Here is a 23070-nt window from a genome sequence, read left to right as displayed (position 1 = left end):
TCTTGGTTCTTTCGGTAAAGTCACGTAGAATGGAAATAATAAAATAATAAAAATAAAACATAAAATAATTTTCACGACGTTTCGGCCACAACGCAAGCAGCCGTCCTCAGGTGAAGAACAGAGTCTGAATGACACACTCCAGGCTTGGAGCGACTATTTAAGCTGCTAGGATGGAGGGGGGAAGAGCGCCTTGACAAAAGAATGTGCATATCATGAGGAATTTAGCATATTTATGGGAAATGCAGATATGTGATTAGCACTACTTGTCAAATGCGTAGGAGGTTTGGTGAAGGGTTTAAAGTCATTCTGCCCGTGCATTATGCAGGATTAGCAGCATCAAAGGGAGGGGATAGGGGTAACATTAATAAAGGGAAGGAATGTTAATAGTATGTAGCTGCAGTAACTAAAACACCACGTAAACAACTAAAGTATAAACTACATAGTATCATCAGTATACCAAATATACTCTCCAATAAGCTGAGCTACTAACAGTAAGTAATACATTACAATTCTATGTCGTAAAAAATATAATATGCTTCCAGCTAAACTTTATTCTATTTTATTATGTTTTATTTTTATTATTTTATTTCCATTCTACGTGACTTTACCGAAAGAACCAAGAAAATGAATCCCTGCAGTCACGAAAGCTTTAAATCGAAATTTATCAGAACATTGTAGAGATCTCACTAAAACTCAACACATTCGCCAATAATATTGGCATGTGCAAAAAATAATATATATACGACGTTTCAGACAATATCCCTTAATTGCACATAAAAAAATATTCACGAAATAATGTATTTAATACAGTATATGCATCATGTTAGTATGACACCTATGACCAAATCACCTGCAATGCGCCCGATCTGTTCAGATCTAGTTAACAAGGCTGGGTTTGAGCCTTTAATCCACACAACCACCCATGCACCAAAAAGGTGTTGTCGGCTGCTGGCGACTATGTTACCAGCAGCACAAGGGCAATGCAGTAGCATCCACTGTTGTACCGTATGACTGTGCCTCCCCTCACCTACACCAATAGGTCACAGACTAGCATGGTCAAGCGTGGTCAAATAAGCACTGCGACCCACGTGGCACGGGGAAGCCCATCTGCCAGCAGTGATTGGCAAAGGGCTGCACCTGTACAATGTTATATGCTTCTGACTTGTGTGCATTTTTCCATTATTTTTCCTTAGCTCGTGTACCGTGTGTTCATGTTGAACTTTTCCCAATGACCTTCGTGGAATCGAATGCGTTGTTTGCAAAGGCGCCTACCTAAACAAATATTTTCCCAGTTTCACCAAATCAATAGTAGTACAGTTGTAGAAGCTGTCATATTTCAAATTGATGTTGAAGCTATTGGAACCTTATTTGCCAGTAGACAAATATGATAATTAGTTTTTTACCCTTTTATCTGGCAACAAAACTGACACCTTTTTTTTTACAAGGAGTCATGTTTGCATAGACCACAATATCTACAGTCGGAATGCAAGATAAAAGGGTAAAAAAACCATCATATTTTTCTACTGGCAAATGAGGTTCCAATGGTGTAAATGCTTAACCCGAGCTCTCATACTTTGATGGTGCATTGTCTTTGAGTTCTGCGCCTTTTGGCGTCATCTGGTCCAACACCATGTGAGACTAGCCTCTAAGGAAAGCTGTCTCGGGTGTGGACCAATCAACTTCAAGGACAATGCACATTATCAGAGTTATGTTTTTTGTTTGCATTCCGACTGCAGGTATTGTGGTGTATGCAAACATGACTCCTTGTAAAAAAAAGTGTAAGTTTTGTTGCCAGATAAAAGGGTAAAAAAACAATTATCATGATGTTGAAGCTGTTGACTAATTCTTCTGTTTTCTTTCCTAACAGTCTTTGCAAACAGAGAATAAAAAAAAAATGTCGTAAATTTCAAGCGATGGATCTCCCAGAGAATAACAGAAGCGGTCAAAAGCGTGTCATCCCTGATCGAAGGAGAGACAAGAGATGCTGTAGCGATTTGGATACGTGTCTCCAGATACCCGAGCATCCCATTTATGTTGAAGAAATTTGCATGAAGAAGGACGAGGAGGGGGAGGAGGCTATCCATTGTGATGATTGGGACAAGGAGGAGCATCTCCAGTGTGATGATTTGGAGGGTGTGGACACTCACAGTGCTGGGCCGTGTGGAACTCTGCAGGCCACCCAAGGCACTGCTGAAGACTTGGATCAGGCAGACGATGGTGGTGAATGCTCTACTATAGAGTCGATTGGAGATAAGACTTTATTGTGTTCCGAAGATGACCTTGAGGAAGAAGCCATTCAGAAGGATGAGACTGCCTCTGATGAGAGATTATCATCACCTTTTGGGGGACGTCCTGCGAAGGCTGTCAAAAATGAGAACGCAACCGAAGAAGGTGCTTTGATGGAGTCGGGTAAAGTTATTTTCTCGTTTTCAGAAAACGTCCTGCACAGTGAGGCCGATCCTGAGGGGTGTGAGAATATGAACATAGTGCTCTTGAATGATCCCATGTCTCCTCGCGATTCTGAAGGATCGGACGTATATCAGCACTTGGGGCACGACGTGTTTCCCAGCAACGAGACGCAGCACAGGCAGAACCCCGCGGACATGATAATTCAAGTGGTGATCAGAGATTCTCTTGATCAACACGCGGGCAAATCTAACGTCGTCGATAAAAACGATGGAGCAGTCGATGACCGTGGCCATGACCCTGTTGCTTTGGACAACTTGGTCGATGCTTCCCAAAAAACATCTCTCTTCAAGAACAACACCGACAAAATGTATTGGAGCGTCACCAAAGAAGTTAGCGGTGGCATTTTTGATTCCTCATCCGTCTCGGCACCGTGCGGCGGGATGCGAGTGGGTGAACTCCGGTGGAATTTGGAGACGGAACGGGACGCGATTGACGGTCAAGTCTCCATCACATCCACAGAGTCTGAGCAAACAAGTCAGCACGGTTCTCCACTTTACGGCAGCGCCTGCTCGGAGCCGGTACAGCCTTGCTGCAGCAGTAGCAGCAGTGCCGCCTGTCAAGCCGTGCTCACTCGGGAGGTGCTCAAGATCAAGTTGCACCACGAGTCGCAGTCCGTGCATCAAAAGGTGAACGCTATTAGGGCGCAAGCCTTCTCGGATGCCTCCGCGGCGTACAACTTTCAGGACAAGCGGAACACAGGCCACACCCTTCCTCCAGTCAGCCTGGCAGAGTGCAAACACTCGGGACTCAACATAGAGCCTTCGTACTGCACGCACGACATGAGTCAGCAGCACCAGCGGCTTCAGGAGGAGTTCTGGAAACAGCCGGTGCAGTGCCACCCCCCAACTCTTCCACCCGGTCTCCCCGCACCCTTGAGCCAGCCGATGTTTCCATGCCCGCTTGTGCCCGCTCAAGAATGCTCGGGTGATTCCCGCAGAGGTTTGGAGGTTTGGACCGAGCCTGCAGTTTCTGAGCCTCCGAAGAAAAAAATCAGGACCCTCTACACTCAGTGTACGTGGAACAGAATGAATTGGCAAGGGTGGGGAACCTCTAGGGCATTTTGAAATGACAGAAGTGACTAAAGTGTCTGTAAATGTGTGATATGCCAAAGGTATTCTTTTGGTCTTTCGATAAAGTTATATCTTTGTTGATAGCCACTGGCTATCAACAAAAATTCGTTCATGAAGCCATCCATATATATAGCCATCCATATATACAGACATAGACACAATTTCAACCGAGAAGATGGGTACAAACTCAGCAATCACTGGAAGGACATTATCAACCAGTTTAAGTCATAACTGGCTATGATGTTTCCATTTTAGACCTGGCAATCCTTTAATGAATGGAAACCCACCACCGGGACCATCACTGCCCACTTCTACCATCATCACTAGCAGTAGCCCTTTATTGGTGGAAGCCCACTACCAGTGCCTTGGTTGTCCTCTACGAGTACCATCACTTACATTAGCTTCCCCACCCATGCTGATGACACTTGGGCTACGCCCATTTCAAACCTTTATAAACAGTTTGCCTTTAGAGGCTAACCCCCTTTTTCTGAGGACGACCGCTTGTGTTGCGATCGAAACATCGAAGTTTTTTGTTATTTTCTTTGAACCTATCTACGTGACTTTACCGAAAGACCCAAAGAATATGATTTCCTGTAGTCACGAAAGCTTTAAGTCAAGATTGATGCTAAAGGTATGTATTTGAGAGTCCTATTCAGCCCTTATAAAGAAAGAGGTTCTCAATCCCTGATTTTGGAGCTGTAGGCAAAACTGTCTGTCTAAAAAATTAACCCGTAAAAACAAAGTTTTTCACTATAAATCCTTTATATGCATGGCATCGGTTTTATTTTATTATTCATTTCTGTTTTTCTTGAGTAAGAGTTTCATTTTTATCACATTGGTATTTTAAATTAAATATGAAAATTGTTTTTTCCTAAAAAGTGGAAAATGTCAGCTCGATTGGATCACGGGAAGTGGGTTAAAAAACGACCGAAAGATTTGCACGGTCGTAAGCGCACAAGCAAGCAAGTGAACTTAATATAAAGGATTTAAAAAGTAAGAATACATTTCACTCCCAATGGTCTTGTCATGTTTCACACTGCCCAGTGCGGGTGGGTCTCCCCTAGGTCAACCCAGCTTTAAATAAGTATGTGGTGCGGTGTGTGTAATTATCATCGCTGGGGAAACAAAGATGGCCGGGCATAGTATGGCCACTCACCTCGTGTGCCGTACCGGCCTTCAACGGTGCTCGTTAACAGCACTTTGCTCAACAGTCTGTTAAAGGCTATACAGGGGATATTTGTCATTTCCGAGTGTAGGTCAGCTGGATAAGTTGGAGAAGGTGTTCCAGGAAGACTGCTACCCTGACCATGAGCGACGCCTCTTCATCGCCTCTGCTATCGAAGTCTCACCACAGCGAGTCGTGGTAAACGCCGACCTTCAATCCATTATCATGATCATTGTGTCCAGCGTGTTCTCGATTGGGATATTTCAGGAGTGGGTTTCCCCGTATAGCTGGATTCTAAACAAAGCTCTGTTCATCTTCTTGGTTCTTTCGGCAAAGTCACGTAGAAGGGAAATAATAAAATAATAAACATAAAATAAAATTCTCACGACGTTTCGGCCACAACACAAGCAGCCATCCTCAGGTGAAGACAGCTGTCTGAAAGACAGCGCTCCAATGAACACCGCTAAGCTTTGCAGCGTATTTTAAGCTGGGTGGGAGGAGAAGAGCGCCTTGGCATGTACATGCTAATTTCTGACTTTAACATCCTGCTAATTCTCTCACATTAACACAGCTTATTCAATGCTAAATTCTTCTGTTGATATGTAAACTCCTTTGTCAAGGCGCTCTTCTCCTCCCACCCAGCTTAAAATACGCTGCCAAGCTTAGCAGTGTTCATTGGAGCGCTGTCTTTCAGACAGCTGTCTTCACCTGAGGATGGCTGCTTGTGTTGTGGCCGAAACGTCGTGAGAAATTTATTTTATAATTTTAATGTTTATTATTTTATTATTTCCCTTCTACGTGACTTTACCGAAAGAACCAAGAAGATGAATCCCTGCAGTCACGAAAGCTTTAAATCGATAAAAAAAAAGCTCTGTTCCTTTAAGAAAACGTTCCCATTTGCATATAACATTGGTTCTTAATATTCTAAATATAAAAAGCATTGTAAAAGGATGAAACAAACACCATTGAAACCCCCGAAAATCATAAAACAACTGCTGGAACTCACAATTTCTAGAGCAGGGTCTCACAATTTCTATAGCAGTTACTATTCAGTACAGTATAAGGTGGTTAAAATCGATTCAGGACCGCATACCTGTCAACCTATATGGTTTACCCGTATTCTTGTAAAGGGAAATTGAGTTTTCAGGTCCATACGGCGTACAGCCGTTTCAATTTGGGCAACTTTTTTTCGTCAATTTGTTTGTGTTTCTCGCTTGTGATGGGACTGTAGGTTGAACGTTGAGATTTATAAGGTCACAGGGTGACCAGTAAGGTCTGAATTGGTCTGTAATAAGGTAGGCACTGATAACGGACCGGTAACCGAATGAAAAAAAACGGTTACCGATTTTTCCTCGCATATAAACATGTCTAGCAATATACAAAACATGTTTTTCTTTTTAATTGGGATTTGAAGGCAGCTGCCACAGTGGTGTAGCGGTTATGACACTGTAGGTGTAATCAAGAGGTTGCAGTTCGACCTGTCAGCAGGGGATTGACGTGTACACGACTCCATACTCCATCTGTCTGCTAATATACCATTGATAAGACATACACTGCCGATTCATTTGTTGGACCCTGCAATTTTTTACACAAATTATGGTGCGGTGCTTCGTGAAGGTGTGGTTCCAGAACCGACGAGCCAAGTTACGGAAGCTGCAGCGGCAGAAAGCGCAGGCCATGGACGTCAAGAAACCCCCACGTACCATCGGAGCCACAGCAACCACCACCACCATAGCCAAAACTACCATCACGGCCACCACCACAATTAGCCGGTACGTCATTGGTGTTTTTGCATTCACATTACCGTTTAATTATACGTAACGATGTGGATTTATATAGCCTTTAAACACGACCTCATCTTGGTGTCGGTCACTATGCGAGTCTGTGGGTTTCTTGCGCGAGCCTATGGGTTTCTGTACGAGTTTAGAATACAATCAAAACATCGTGGATCCACAGAGCATCTAAATGAGACCGCATCTCAAGATTCGTACAGAAGCAGAGGAGTGGGGATTTTTTTATTTATAGAAAGCAGCAGTGGGTCGTATGCAGAGGAAAGAAAGAACACAAATCTTGAGCTTGGATTTGAGCAGGGGCAGGGAGTTGACAGCACAAACGGCTGGGGGGGAAGGGAGTTCCAGACTAGGGAGGTGCCCCTCGCCTCCATAGTCTTGAACTCCCCCTAGCCAAGGGTGGGGGGGGGGGGGTCAGGGGTGGCACACTAAGAAGGAATGATGCCATATGACACTGCTTCGGATTCAACCAAAACAATGGCAACGTGTCCCTCGTATATACTCGGGTTGCTTAACGAGAGACGGTAAGCCGGCAAGCGTTCGTATCGCCGGTTCCAAGAGGCAGGAGCCGGCAAGCGTTTCCTGTGGAACACTCCGAATAAACGCACTAGTGGTACTTGCAGACATACACTCCGCACGGCGCGTGCGACTCTGATTGGCCAGCAAGCAGCTTTCTCAAATGACCTCTGCCTATGACAGGGCTGCAGTTGATTGCTTGCTTGCTGAGAGGTTATTTGTATTTTACTCTCCCACGCTGACGAGACATGTTGAGAGGACCTGAACGTAACAACAAACTTTACACCACCGCAGGAGACCTGCCAATTGACGATCTGTGGAGTGCCCATTGTTCTGCATGGTGGACAGAGGCGAGCATATTTCAGAAACTTCCCTCATTGTTGCAAATGCTGAGCCGGGAGACTGGATCTAACCACTCTGTGTAGGAAGTCAATTGTGCTTGCCATTACACCGCATATAAGGTGACAAACAAACAAAAACACACAGGGTTGCACATTCATGTTTATTGTTATACATTACTGTATGTACAGCACAACCAGAAACCATTTTTACATCGTTCACAATGTGGTTGCCAGTAATGAAAGAAAAGCGGGTTTAACAACTCTAGTGTGTATCTTGTCTGTTTTCTCTACGGCAGCCTTCCACAGGAAGAACCGGGCTCAGTGTCTCAATGTCCCGTGACCTTCGTATTCCAGCAGCCGCCTCGCCCTATGACCCAGCCACCGCGGTCCATGCCGGGTGACGTTGGCTGTGCCCCCCCGGGTTCCCGCGGGCTGCGTTTGCAAACCCCCGATGGGGGAGTCGCTTGTGCCGCGTCACTAGCGCCGGTGGGTAGCAGTGGCCCCCAGCTGCCCACATCGAGCCTGCCTTGCTCAACCGCTGCCCTCTCGGTACCGCCGCCGCCTCTGTCCGGAACGTACTGCAGCTTCGTCTGCACGCCGGGTGGGTGTGCACACCAAAGCGGCGATTGCACAAGTCAGACAAGGTCCCGGTTTTTACGTGCAATATCATAACGGTACAATGGGTACACCTCAATTAATTGATTGGCAGGTCCACGTAGAGGGGTAAAGTCTGAGTACTCTCACCTCTGCCAAGATGTCTGGCCAGCGTAAAGGAGTGGGTCAAATAGCCTCTGCATGCGCTGTCTAGAACTCCCTCTCATGGAGGGCCTTCTGCCAGCGGTGGCATGAGGAAGTAATTGCTCGGCTGGACCTTTAACGTTTTACCTTTTACTTGTGAACCGCAATATGCTAGAGGTCCAGTTGCACTGGAAAGCACCTTTATATGCCACGTGGTGACAGGGTGCTGCATGTTTCAAATTTGAAAAAATAATCATAATGGGCACAATGTGATCAAGGAGCATAAACCATCACGTGAACTCTGGTCATTCTCGTAGCAGCAGTGGCTTTGGGCTGCCCATTGAACAATGGCGGTGACTGCATCGTGCGTTTTCAGATGTGCTTCTGCGACCATCTGGAACGCTCTTCCGATATTAGGAAGCCACTGGACCGATGCACTTTTAAATCTAGGCTGAAGACTAATTTCTTTAGAACTGCTTTTTGTGTTTAGTTTGTCCTACCCCCGCACCTCCGATTAGCACAGTTGGTTACGTACGGTACGAAAGAAGTTCAACATTCTGTAGTCCCTTGGGTAACAGTGACATCGGTTAACTGTTTTTCGGGGAGCGTATCGGCTCCCATAGGACCCCATGGTTTCGACTATGTTAACATTTTGAGTATTTAGACCTCCACTGGATTTGTTTACATTGTTTTCTGTTTTGATAGTGGAAACAGCTCTCTTGCAGACTCAGTGATTTTTACTTATCTTTCAACTCATAAGTGAATTCGATTAACAGTTATTTCGGTTAACAGTTTTCGTGGAACAGATTAAAAACGTTAAGTGAGGGACTACTGTGCATATGTCCAAAATGTGCATGACGCAAAAGGCAAAAATCCTAGTCCTACAACCACAATTGTATTTTGTCCAGACAAGGAACGAGAATCATACGACGCTGTGCCGTGGTGTGTTCGCCGCCCGCTAGGATTGGAGCTTGGGACAGAGATGAAAAGGACGTCTCCACCACCACCACCACGACCACAGTGCAGCGATGGCAGTGATGGCGGAACGGCAGGCACAATGCTCCCCAAAGAGCCGCGCAGCGTGGCCAATTGGTGCCCCGGCCTCGACAACGCCACATTGATGGCCACAGTCGCCCCTGCCGCTGCAGTTGAGGAGCCCACCGCTGATCAAGCGCAGCGCCAACTTGCCGCTACACATGCCTGCAACCCACGCCGTGCCGCTGGAGCAGAACGGACCGGAGCACGCGCCTGCGATCCCCTGCAACGTTGGCAGTGTTCAAAGGTGAGTTGGGGCACAGGAAAGAAAACTCGTGAGTCGGCATCATCACCAGCCATGGTCTGCTGACTTTTGGATAAAGGCCGTGCCCACGACATGCCCATCCCTCGTGGTTCCTGTGATACTGAAATCCACATTGTTCCTCTGCGGTGATTATTTTCGGGTGGGTTCGCTCCTTTGGCTACTGCTCGGTCATTAGTCTAGACCATCGGTTATTGTCATCCCCTTCTTTGCGACGTATCATGCCCAAAACCCACTTTTATCAACAGTCAAGACAATGTGATATCTCTTAACTCGCGTATGATTTCTAATCCACGTGTGATTCTATACACGTGTCCTGAGTTTTACAAATCTTTAACTTCAACTGCGAAGGATGTATCGTGGCTATGTGGCGAATGTTTACTCACATGATCATAGACATCTTGTTGTAGTCGGACAAGGAGGTTGACAATCTAACTGATGTTGCAAACCATACCCATTGTTATAGATTTCCTTTGTGCGTGACTGTCACCGGTAATTATAATCTGTTAATACCTTGGTAAATTTAGTATTAGCAGCAATCTTCGAATGCAAGGCTGTCGTGAAGGTGCAACATTTCACAGACCTAGTCTTCAGTAGTTTTCACTGTCGGGGGCAAGGTGGTTGTGTAAAATCTTAATCGAGTAATTTGCAGGTAATTTTTTAAAGTTGGACCATGATGCTGGGCACATAATGTGTGAATAACTTCATGGGATCTTGAACGTCCACTGTGAAGCAAACAGCACATGTATTACGTTTAATACAAGCACAGTATTAACCAGGGTGGCCTGCCGGATTTGAACCACAAAACTCTGAAACAAGCGGCGAATTACATTCCCGACGGGCCATATCATCGCTCCGTGTCACGATAATGTCATTGCCACATTGGCCTTGTAATTGTATTGCATTATTAGAGTAACAGTTGAATGACTGTTGCATCTATCTTACTTTTACCTTGTGCAGGAATGCCTTCTGGGAGGACAAACAGGAGGAGGTGGAAGCAAGGCCCAGTGGAGTTGGCTTCGTCCACCCGCACACATTGCTGGCCAAAGCACGAGGCAACGTCATCACAAACAGCGTGGCCTACGCAGGGGAGCACGTGCCACCAGCTAGCGCAGAGGTATCCAGCACGCTGCACATCCTGAGCAGGCCGTTAGGACCAACACGGTTAATCTTCTTGGTTCTTTCGGTAAAGTCACGTAGAAGGGAAATAATAAAATAATAAAAATAAAACATAATAAAATAATTCTCACGACGTTTCGGCCACAACGCAAGCAGCCGTCCTCAGGTGAAAAACCTCATACGCATTCCACAAGTAGTGACTAATCCCATATCTGCATTTCCCATATGCTAAATTCCTCTTGATATGCAAATTATTTTGTCAAGGCGCTCTTCCCCCTCCAACCCAGCTTAAATATACGCTCCAAGCCTGGTGGTGTGTCTGTCTTTCCGACAGACCTGTTCTTCACCTGAGGACGGCTGCTTGCATTGTGGCCGAAACGTCGTGAGAATTATTTTATTATGTTTTATTTTTATTATTTTATTATTTCCCTTCTACGTGACTTTACCGAAAGAACCAAGAAGATGAATCCCTGCAGTCACGAAAGCTTTAAATCGAAATTTAACACGGTTAATGTTTGTCCCATATTAAAGTATAAACTTGTCAAACTTCGGGGGCAGTGGGGTCGGAGGACAACTTCAGATATCACTCGCTGGGAATCAAACTCACATCACTGGGCTTAGAGTGCAGTTTGCTAAACACTACCCTACTGCTCCCCCAATTAAATGTCAGCATGAGTGAGGACCTACACGACCGATTAATCTGAATATTCCTGATCGTCTAACCTTGAAAGTTAAGCAGGTTTTCAAGCTGGTTTGTACTTGGATGGGAACACACTGGGTAATGCCAAATATGGTTGGCTTGGGGCTGCGAAGTGGCCAGGGCTTGGCAGTATATGAATGCTTCCTCTCCTTCCCTTTCTTGGTCTGTCCCGTTCCCTCCCATTCTCCGTTATGTAATTCTGTGCTCTGAGATAACGTGTTACATTATGGGCTTATTACAAGTGAAAGTTGTTGGATTTAATCTCTGTGAGTTGAGAGTCACTGTGTGTTCCCTACCAGCACGGGGTACCACCGCCGCTGCCCTACATGAAAGGACAGGGACTGCCCATGCACTACTGCTGCACCGCTTGCTTCCCTTCCTTCCCGCCGAGCCTCAGCATGCCGCCCTTCCCAGCCAACAGCCAGGTCTACCTCCACAGCCACAGCCAGCCACCGGACAGCGTAATGTCTTTGTCGGCCAGCGGCGCCAGGAGTCACTGCCAGCTGGCGTCCACGCAGGACTCGCGAAACCAGCAACAGTTGCGTCAATCGCCCTTGCAGCAGCAGCAGCAGCAATACTACTCAAGTAAGTAACCATGCCCCACCACCCTGTGGCGGTACAATCGACAAGCAAGCAGTGGCGTGACCCAGAGGTCGCAAACGGATTTTGATTCCTTACCCGTACCCGTACCCGGCCGCACCAGGGTCGCAATTGGGTACCCGTACCTTACCCGATACCCGGCTACCCGTACCCGGCCGGGTATCGGGTAGGGTACGGGTACCCGATTGCGACCTCTGGGATGAAGCCATGTTGCAGGCGCGGGTGGGTTGATTCTAGGAACTTGAATTGTGAGAAGAGACAAGAGGTTGGGAAATGAGTGACAAACGGTGACTCACCAGTGACTCACGGCCTACCCGTACCCGGCCGCACCAGGGTCACAAACGGGTACCCGTACCCGGTCGGGTACGGGTAGCCGGGTATCGGGTAGGGTACGGGTATCGGGTACCCTGTTGCGACCTCTGGCGTGACCTGAGGTGGTATTGCTACCTGCCGTGGCACGCTGCGTGGTTATGCACAGTTATCTGCGGTTAGCCACGATTATCCGTGGTTACATGTGAGTGATGGGATGAGTTTTTCTTCCAGGTCAATGACCTCTCATCTGTGCAAAGGTGTGGATAATAGGATGAATCATCAATGCAATTCATCAGCATCATCATGATAATCATCAATATTGATGTAAGCTTGAGGGATGTTTAGCGTGGTTTGGATTGGGAGTGCACAGCCTGTGCCTACAGTGTGACCAACAACACTTTGCATTCTCGCTCAATGCAGCGTTGCAGCAAGACTCCATGTACAAGACTGGGTCCACTTCTGAGCTGCTGTTTCAACACAAGGCGAACAGTGACAATGCTGGATTTAGCGATGGGCTGCGCACACAGGTATGTGGGCTAGCCCTGCTCTGCTAGGCCTCATCGTTCCTTAAAAAAATGTTCGTCAATCAAAATAACCTGCAACCGATGAATCTCTCCTTCATATATGTACACGTCAATCCACTGCTGGGAGATCGAACGGACGAGCTCTCGATTACAAGTCCAGTATGTTAACCATTACACCACGAGCATCCTGGATATAATTTGTGCAATCCCCTGGTTGCTCCTCCCCTCCACGTGTATGTGTGTGCATGCGTGCGTGCGTGCGTGCATGGGGAGTGATGGTGAAGCGGTTAGCGCACTGCGCTACGAATCCGGCGATCTGAGTTCGATTCCCGTTCACGACCATTAACAGTAGTGAATATTTGAACCAATTCCTGGGCTTCCCCTGGGTTTAGGTACCTGGTGCGGTGCGTAAACATCAGAGCTTGGTAAACAAAGATGACCAGTCGTGGGGCTGGAAACCCACCCCCTCGTGAGCCTGCACAGGTGCTCACTAATAGCACTTGCCCCATTGTCTGTTAAGCCTACATGGGGGATCTCTGTCTTTGTCTTATGCACGCAGACGCACCTCAAGTCTTATGGAATACCGGCCGGGAGGGACCTGCTTACGCAGTCCTACTTGCCTGGCTACACGCTGACTGCCCTACAGCAGCTCCACAGCGGCTATGGGACAGCCGTCCACAGTCAAATCGACGACTGTGGTGGGCCGGAGGTGGTGCATAGCGGAGTCCCAAATGGGTTCTATCTCACCATGGACAGTGGCCAAGGTGGCATGGAGGCTGCACAGACTGCTGCCCTCGAAGCTGGCACTTACCCGCTCGGAAATGGTGCACACAGCTCGTACGGTGACAACAGCAGCCACTTTGGTCAGTCACTCACCTTCTCGGCAAATCACGTGGCCCTCCCGATTCTCCCAGCCAACGTCGGCCACTCCGCTGACTCTGGACACTCGTTTTACGCCGGCCACAGGGCGGACATCGGTCACGCGCCCCTGGTTAGCCAAGCAGGCCAGCTGAGCTACTTAACCCACTTCAACCGCTCGTGCCTTGCTAATCACGCTCTCAAACATGAAAACTCAGATTGTCTGAATTATTCGGTCAGCTGCAGGTATCCACACACCTATAATTATAAGCCCGTCTCGAACCAGCCTGTCCTGTATAACAATGTCCCGAAATTTGGCCACTCCGTCCACGGCAATAACGCTGCTCAACCGAACCACTCGGCCCACCTCAGTCACCCAGTTCACTGTCACCACCCCACCCTCCCTCGGCCTTCTTTCAACTACAACCACTCTGCTTTCCTTCAACACTCGGCCGTACCCAACAACGCGACCCCATTTAGCCACACTTTACAAGTGAACCACTCGGGCAGCCGCAGCCCTCTGCCCGTGTCCGTGCAGTCGGCTCACCCCACGCACGCGTTCCGTCACGGCCAGCGGCTGTTGTCGAGCCCGACCCCTCTCATCTATGGCACGTATTTCGTGAGCCCCGCTGACGAGCAGGGTCCCGGCACATTGCAGTACGAGGCTACGCAGTTCAATCCCAGGTGCGACACCGCCGTGAAATCCCCTGAGCTGGCGGTGTCCACTTCCTGTGCTGTGGGACTAGCGGAGCCCACACAATGCACCTTGAGTGGTGGAGATGGCGGCGGTGGTGGGGGTGGTAGTGCCTTCACGTGGCAGGAGCTCCCGGCAAGCTCCACCGCCACCTCCGCTTCTCAGTTCTACTACCAACCAGCGGACTGCAGTGGCTCTGGTAGCTGCCTCCCTCCTCGCCAGATGTCCAAGGATCATGTGACCGGCGGTAACCCCGTGTCGGACTACGTAGGGCACTCTGGGAACTTGACGGGCAGCCAGTACGTGAGCGCCAGCGGCGCAGCCCCCGCCGGTTCTAGCGAGCGCCACTTTGCACCGGACGACGGCATGGATGGCCGCCCTGCCTGGCCTTGCTCGCCTCTGGGCTCGAGCACTGATCGCCCGTGCCCATCCGACGGAGAGCACGGCGTTGATGACGGCGAACCGAAGTGCGCGGGGGAAATGCTGGTGGAGAGAATCGCGTTCACGGCGATCGACGCGATGGATTTTCAGGACGACGGCACCGAATTGACGGGACAGTGCGGGAGGTCACTCGGGTCCTGCAGCGACAGTTCAGGTGAGGATGCCGGTGCCAGTGTGCGACGTGAAATACATTGTGGCTGTAGCAGCTGCAGAGGTCGCAAACGGGTTTTGATTCCTTACCCGTACCCCGCCGCACCAGGGTCGCAAATGGGTACCCGTACCCGGCCAGGTACGGGTACCCGTTCCCTACCCGTACCCTACCCGAAATGAGTGACAAACGGTTACTCACCAGTGACTCACGGCCTACCCGTACCCGTACCCGGCCGCACCAGGGTCGCAAACGGGTACCTGTACCCGTACCCGGCCGGGTACGGGTAGTCGGGTATCGGGTAGGGTACAGGTATCGGGTACCCGGTTGCGACCTCTGAGCAGCTGGTAGATGAATGGCGAGGAATGGTCGTTTACAATAATAATTTACATTTGTTAGGCGCATTTTATCCAAGGATCCCAATGCGCCGTGTATGGACAGCAGGAAATAAGACAAAGCCAGTGTAAATAACCAAAACTATGGGGGAAAGGCCATTTTAAGGAGGTGAGTCTCCAGGGCAGATTTAAATAGCTCTGAAGATTCTGATTGTCTTATGATCAGATGATGACCCTAAATGTGTTCGATTTTTTCAGATCTTGGAAACTACACAGGATTGCTCAACTTAAAGCAGACTGATAGGAACATATTTGAATACAACAGTAGCGTTATGATGAATATTAAAACAAACAACTTTTAACAGATTGTTGATGATTTGAAAAATATTGTTATTCAGCCCTTGGTCAATCGCTCATGTCTTTTTGTGTTTAGTTTGTTGTCCTTCCCCTGCAGCTCCGATTAGCAGTTGGCTACATACAGTGTGAAATAAGTTCAATATACATACATTCGCAACCCACTAATTACTCTGCTGATGTGTTGTGCCCACTCTCCAGGTAAGATCACACCTCGTAAAAACGAGCTTGCAATTTGGAAGGATTTGAATTAACTATTTTTGGTTTATTGCACATCCTTGTGCTACTCTTGGAATCTCGAGTTATAAGCAGAATGCAAAACAACCACATATCCCATAACTCATTCATAGTGGTGTTGTTATTTTTGTTCTTTCTGGACGTCAGAGGTCGCAAACGGGTTTTGATTCCTTACCCGTACCCGGCCGCACCAGGGTCGCAAACGGGTAGGGTATCGGGTACCTGATTGCGACCATTGGGATGAAGCCATGTTGCAGGCCCGGGTGGGTTGATTCTAGGAACTTTATTTGTGAGAAGAGACAAGACGTTGGGAAATGAGTGACAAACGGTGACTCACCAGTGACTCACGGCCTACCCGTACCCGGCCGCATCAGGGTCGCAAATGGGTACCCGTACCCGTACCCGGCTGGGTACAGGTAGCCGGGTATCGGGTAGGGTACGGGTATCGGGTACCCGGTTGCGACCTCTGCGGGACGTCCACGCAGGGGAGATTGGTATTTCGTGCGCTGGACTGGCAGGGGCGGCTCCCCGTGCTGCCGCCTGCCACAGGCGGCCATCCTGGTGCTGGCCTAGAACCAGCAGGGCCTTGCGCTACTGGCGCTCATCACCTTCAGTTAAATTGCCGGTGCACGGCTAACATCAGTGGTGCGTGTGTAAAGTAGTCACTTGGCGGGAGACGACTTTGACGGGTAGCACACCTTTTTATTAACACCAAACTGTTACACGGGTGGCAACTGCCACATAACCCACGAGGTTCCCCTGAGCTATACCCACACGGGCTCTCACGCCCCGTAGCTTCTTGGAACACACCCGGCTGGGTTATTAGTCTCGACTCTGGGCCCACAACCTGGTTCCACACGGACCCCAGGCCCCGGGTCCCACAGCCTCGCCTCTGAGCCGCACAGGGTCCCGGCCCTTACAAGGACAGCGGGGCTAGGGGTCTCAGGGCCCTATCTCTTCAACTCCGTCTTCGATCTTCAGCTGGTAATAACTCCCCGAGTGCTCTCGCGCGTCCCCCTTTATAGTCCTCCATGCGGACGTCGCTGAGAGCACCCACCCAAGTTGACCAATCACCCAGCGCTCTCTCTACGATCCTCTTTCCCATATCGTGTCTGCGTGCACAACCACGCACCCAGCGCCGCCCCGTGATCCATCACTGTCAGTGTGCGTCAACACGCCCCACACTCGATGTAGCCACGCCCGGCGCGCGCACACTCACGCCCCCACCTTGTCGGCGCGCACCGCCACTACACGTGGCATATGAACCAGTTACCAAACCCGCATTGACCAGCGTAATAGGGAGGTCATCCTCCACCCAGTTGATTAACAGGGGCTGTAAATGATTGTCCTTGTCGTTATAGGTGTTGACACGTGAGATAGGTGGGTTTGCAGACACATTGACAGTTTGTCTACAGGTACCCAAGACTCCACGGGGAGGGAGGAAGATCTCGACCAAGCGGCCCTCGTGCACGAGGAGAACAGAGAATCGTGCAGTTCCACTTCACCAAAGCCCCAATTTTAATTTGTTATGCTTTATTTACTTTTTCCCTTTAGACCAATTACTCACCTCGCGACTCATGAGGTCGTGCCATGTTTCTCAACACCAGTCCTCGCGACCCCCTCACGTTACAGCTTTCGTGATTACCATCAGATTCGTGCAGTGTGAAATGGTGGTAACGGGTGGCAGCCCCAACAATAACTTCCTCTTCCACACTGGCCATAAGTCCACCCAATTGGGTGGATAGAGGCGAGGAGGTGGGGGGCGGAGGGAGGAATTTAATAAACCTACCCATCTTCTTGGTTCTTTCGGTAAAGTCACGTAGAATGGAAATAATAAAAATAAAACATAATGAAATAATTCTCACGACGTTTCGGCCACAACGCAAGCAGCCGTCCTCAGGTGAAGAACAGGTCTGTCGAGAAGACAGACTCTGTCATGAGAATTATTTTATTATGTTTTATTATTATTATTTTATTACTTCCATTCTACGTGACTTTACCGAAAGAACCAAGAAGATGAATCCCTGCAGTCACGAAAGCTTTAAATCGAAATTTAAACCTACCCATTTCAGCTTCCGCACGGGGTGGGGCGGGAGATCAAACCGTTACACGTTGCACCGCAGCAAGATCACATGGGGTGCACAGTGGCTGTACTTGGTCTACGAATGAAAAAAATCACGAAAATCCGGAGTGTGGAGGTGGGGGGGCAGTTGCGAGGACTGGAGTTGAGAAGCACTGTGATCGGTGCCCCTGAAGTGCACAGCGGAAGTTTTGGTGGCACTCGTGCATTTCTGTTGCAGTAGTTTCGTCCCATGACGTGTGGCTCATATTGGAGTTTGTTTGATTTTGGGGTACAGTGAAACCCCTGATGTGAAGATTGGTTGTTTTCAGGGGTCCAGCCAAATTGAATGTTACATGTGGGAAAGTATAATATTGGGGAGCATTGATTGTAGATTGTAGATCAATGTGGATTCTTTTTGGGGGTGGGGATTTGGGAAATGGGATCTTAGATACTGGATACTGGACAACGTTTTCCATGTCACAAAACGTTATCGCGGCGTTATGAAACCTCGTAACGTCGCGCTTTGTGTGTTTTCCCAAATATTAAATCTTACAAAGATTTAAGAGTGGCAGGAGATGGCATAACACAACATTTATTTGATCCACAGATGGATTGAAAAAGTTTTGAGTTTATCCGTGGATAAAAGTGATATTTGTCGAGCTTTGAGTGTCACCCCCTCGAATGCGCCGTGGATTTTTTTTCTGAGTTCTTCAGTTTCCGTCCTTACGAAGCAAAACTCAAGCGGAATGGAATTGGGTCACACCTCCTCCCAGTGCATGAACACAAGTCTTGAGACTCAGCAAGGCTTTACAAGGGTAATTAAAGAACATCATTATTATAATTTTCATCATACAATGCTGATTCACATTTAAACGTATTGTGGACAAAAATCATTCCGCGCAGCCAGCGTTAACAAGAGTACACCAGATGTATAGAAGCAAAATGGAATGAATATTTTGCTGTTTTACATCTATTCATGTTATTAAGGTAGATGAGGAAAACATTTTTCACGATCTTTGTGCATAAACCTGCTGTCATGTTGGGATTCATTCCAAATAATACGTGTGTAATATGATGCAAGTTTTGGATTTTTATGCTACAGTGGTGAGGTGATGCAGTTAGAGAAATATCACACAAATAAGGTGTATCTGTTCAGGAGCATGTTCATTCATGTTCACCCCCTTGTATGCATGATTTTTCTTCTCCGGGCACGACAGTTTTGTCCCGCATGAACCTAAGCACTTAATAATGGAACTGGCAAAACGTCCCGATCAATCCACAACCCTCGTGAAAAAAACTCCTGGGTCTCGGTGTGAACTCCCTAGGTAAATAATGACTTAAGTACAATTTTTTTACATTTTTGATCATCAACGTCAACACAAATTTTAATGTTAGTGGTTAAGTGCCACAGACACACGTTTGATTGCGATTATAATGCAAGTGCAGGTTCTGTTAACTTCGGTTGAAAGTGGCCTCTAGCGGGGTTGCTGAGATTATCAAACCAACGAACTGCTTTGTCGTTCGCAGGGGATGTGAACTGCACACATCGCCATTAGATTGGAGGTGATTGAGAGGGGATTTAAAACCTGCGTAAACGCATGAGGAAAACGAACCGTTGCACGGTTGTAGGCATTTCCTTCTGCAGCGCCTCACCCCCGTGTGTTGTAAGAGTCATTTCCATTGAGGCGATTGCCTTTTGACTGACCAGGGGATGTAAAGCCTGCACTGAAAATTCGCTGCAGAGTATAGGACCTATAGCCTTGGTGGGAAATATACGGGTCCGTGGGCTACATTGTATTTCACAGGGTCTGTGGGCACGAGACCAACCACTCCGAAACAGGCCTGAAAACTCGCATTATCCGTGACCGCGAGAATCTTGGCCGTGCTAATTACTTGGTGACGATGCTTTGACACTGGTGCACAAGCACAAATAACTCAACGCATTCGTGAATAATAACTGCCTTATGAAAAGGAAAATTATATGAAGTGACTTTTTTGTTTGTAAATGTTATATTTAGATATTTTATTTTAATGTAGTTATATTGACGAGTGAGTTTGTTTTGTTAATTGGATACTTACTAGACCTAGCAACACGTGTGTGTGTGTCTCATTTGATCTCACTCGGTTAATTCTGTCTTGCCAAGAGCCTGTTTATATGAGATGCGGGTTATGTTTCGCATTGTTTTCTGATAACACGTGTGTTCATAATATGTGACACGCCAGTCCTATTCAGGCCTGAGTGATTAAAGCTTCCCCCATGCCTGTTGTAAGGGGAATCGACATTCAGTTAGCAGCAGTAGCAGCAAAGAGGTGCTCTGATCCACGGAGGAGGGCAGTAATTGGTAAAATTATTAAAGTTAATGGTCCAAAACAAGAAGACTCTACCAAATTATATTTTTTTAAATAGCATATTTTACGTAACAAAACTATTTACAATAATTTAGAATCTTTCACGTGAAATTGTCATATCGGAGAAAAAAATATATGTAAATTGAAACCTATAATCCCCGATAAGGGCTTGCTGAGTTCACAGTATTTAGGAATTCCGCATAGCATCTGTCTGCACTGTGCATTTGCTTGTTGTTGATGTGTTTTTTGTATGGTTCTTGCGTTGCTAAGTTTCACAGTGTTTACCACTCACGGTGTTTCGCACAATTTGATTAAACTTGCACACATGATGCAGTCATGTGCCCTGCAATTATGCCTCTGACAATCAATTCGGATTGCGTCCGATCTCGACAAAAGCTAAGCTGGGTTTTAGCCTGCATCAGTCCTCGGATGTGTAACCTATGTACGTGACAAGGCTGCTGCAGTGACAGCTTGTGGGGCAGCAAGAGGGCAGTTGCACGCAAATCTTCGTTGTACTTATTTGGCCCCACGTCTGCTGCCTGCAGTCCGCGATGACCGGCGTGGTGATGTATAGTAATACATCCCATGACCCGCACCTGCGATTATCACGGTTGACTACGTACGGTGCAAAAGAAGTTCAACATACAAGGCTGGTGCATGTACACGGGCCGTTTGCGTTGCTCCGTGAGATCCGCATGGATGTTCGCACTTGTGACACTGCTAGTCACTGCTGTCGGAGTGGCTTCCACGAGCGGGAGCTCTAAGAGAGCCCACCAGCGGGATGTTTCTTACTCGTCCACGATGGCAGGGACGTCTTGGAACAATTCAGTGAACTCACTTTTTTCCCACCACACGCGCCCTCCATCCAAATTGGCGCCGTATTCTTTGGATAAAAAGAACGCTTCAGAAAATAAGACGAACCCCCCCCCCCCCCCCCAAAAAAAAAAAACTTGTGTTAGGTATTTAAAAAGATGTACAATCACGGTCAAAAAGGCCAAGATCCCCCGTATAGCCTTAAACTTTTGGGGCAAGTGCCGTTAGCGAGCTCCTATGAAGTCCGGCATGTCACACGAGCGGGTGGGTGGGTGGCCAACGCCACGCCTGGGTCCGCCTTTGTCTCTTCAGTGGCAATGTTTACACATTTGAGGTTGGGTCGCCCTAGGGGAGGCCCAGGACTCGTACAGATCATGGTTGTTGATGTTGCCCATAAGTGGGAAGCCAAGTTCATAGGGCAACTAGCTAACCGTTACGCTATCGCTCCCCAACTCAATTCTGGACGACCTATACTCTTAGTTCTTTCGGTAAAGTCACGTAGGTAAAAAATGAAATTAGTAAAAAAAATCAATAAATAAAAAATCACGACGTTTCGGAGGCAACGCAAGTCTCCGTCATCAGGTGGGACCGTCACAACCAGATTTGCTGCATCAAGTGAGGCAAGGATTCAAGATGTAAGCCCTTAAATGCAAGTTGAGGGGGGAGGAGAACGGGGTTATCAGACGAACCCCCATTTTAATACAGAGGGGATCTAAGTGCGTCTAGTAATTATGAGAATACGTTGGGTCATGTAGAAAAGCCCTGTTTCCAATAGACTGCGCAATGGTGTGGTATTTGGTAATGCGTGTTATAGGATATTGCATTATTTTACAAAAGCAAAGTTTGTGGGGAATATCAATTTTCTGTACTTTTGAGGCATAAGCAGGAACAAAAAAGTTTTTAGTTCTACAGTGAATTATTATTTATACACGCGAAGTGAGAGCCAGCACATACAACATGCCACTTCCGTGCCCAGTTACATTCTAATTCCTCACATTAACATCATGCTAATCTCTCACATAGCTACTTCCGTGCCCAGCTACATGCTAATTCCTCACATCAACATGCTAATCTCTCACATCATAGCTACTTCCGTGCCCAGTTACATGCTAATTTCTCACATTAACATCATGCTAATCTCTCACATTATCATAGCAACTTCCGTACCCAGTTACATGCTAATTCCTCACATTAACATCATGCTAATCTCTCACATTATCATAGCTACTTCCGTGCCCAGTTACATGCTGATTTCTCACGTTAACATCACTAGACCAGCCACTTCTTTATGACCCTTGGGCTACACTCATTTCAAACCTTTTCAAACAGTCTGCATCAACATGCTTATTACGTAAGATAATTGCATTATTAACTTTGAATGGTAATGTTAAGTCTGTTGGTGACATACACCTCAAGTTTATCCATCTCGGGTGGCACCAAATGAAATACTGTGGTCCGTGCCCACGTGCGTGGCAACTCCAGAGGACCTTGTGGGCATTCTTAGCCGTGAAAAGTTAACGATTTATAACTCGCTCCAGCCACGAGGGGGCACTATCTCGCTTCGGTGTTTTCATTTCATTATCAGGTGTAGCCCTGTGATCCATTCAGTTCTTGAATCGGGTGCAACCGCAACAAACAAAAAGCAAAAACATGAACAAGAAAACATCTTAAAGTGACTATGCGCAAACAGAAAAATCCAGGAAAAAACAGCGTACACAAACGCTGTGAAAAAAAATCCCAGTGGGATGCAAGTCAAACAACAACTACAAGACAACTTAGATTAAAGCCATCAGTTTAACTCCGTAATACAACAAACAAACATGGCCAAACCAAAACACTTTTCGAAATGACCAAAATAAAGCCATGAAAGTAATTGTCTTCCACGCACACAGGAGGAGGTGAGTGAAGGTGATTGGTAATTTAAAGCTGTTGGTCACACAAACATCTCAAGTTGATCCAACTCGGGTGGTCACCAACTGAAATGTGACCGTGGTAATTTAAAACTGCTGGTCACACAAACATCTCAAGTTGATCCAACTCGGGTGGTCACCAACTGAAATGTGACCGTGGTAATTTAAAACTGGTGGTCACAAAATCTCAAGTTGATCCAACTGGGGTGGTCACCAACTGAAATGTGA

This window comes from Lethenteron reissneri, chromosome 40 (assembly GCF_015708825.2).
Source record: "Lethenteron reissneri isolate LAM-NWPU_2019-01 chromosome 40, ASM1570882v1, whole genome shotgun sequence".
NCBI lineage: Eukaryota > Metazoa > Chordata > Hyperoartia > Petromyzontiformes > Petromyzontidae > Lethenteron > Lethenteron reissneri.
The sequence above is the reverse complement of the archived record's forward strand: the minus strand, read 5'-3'. Positions refer to the sequence as shown.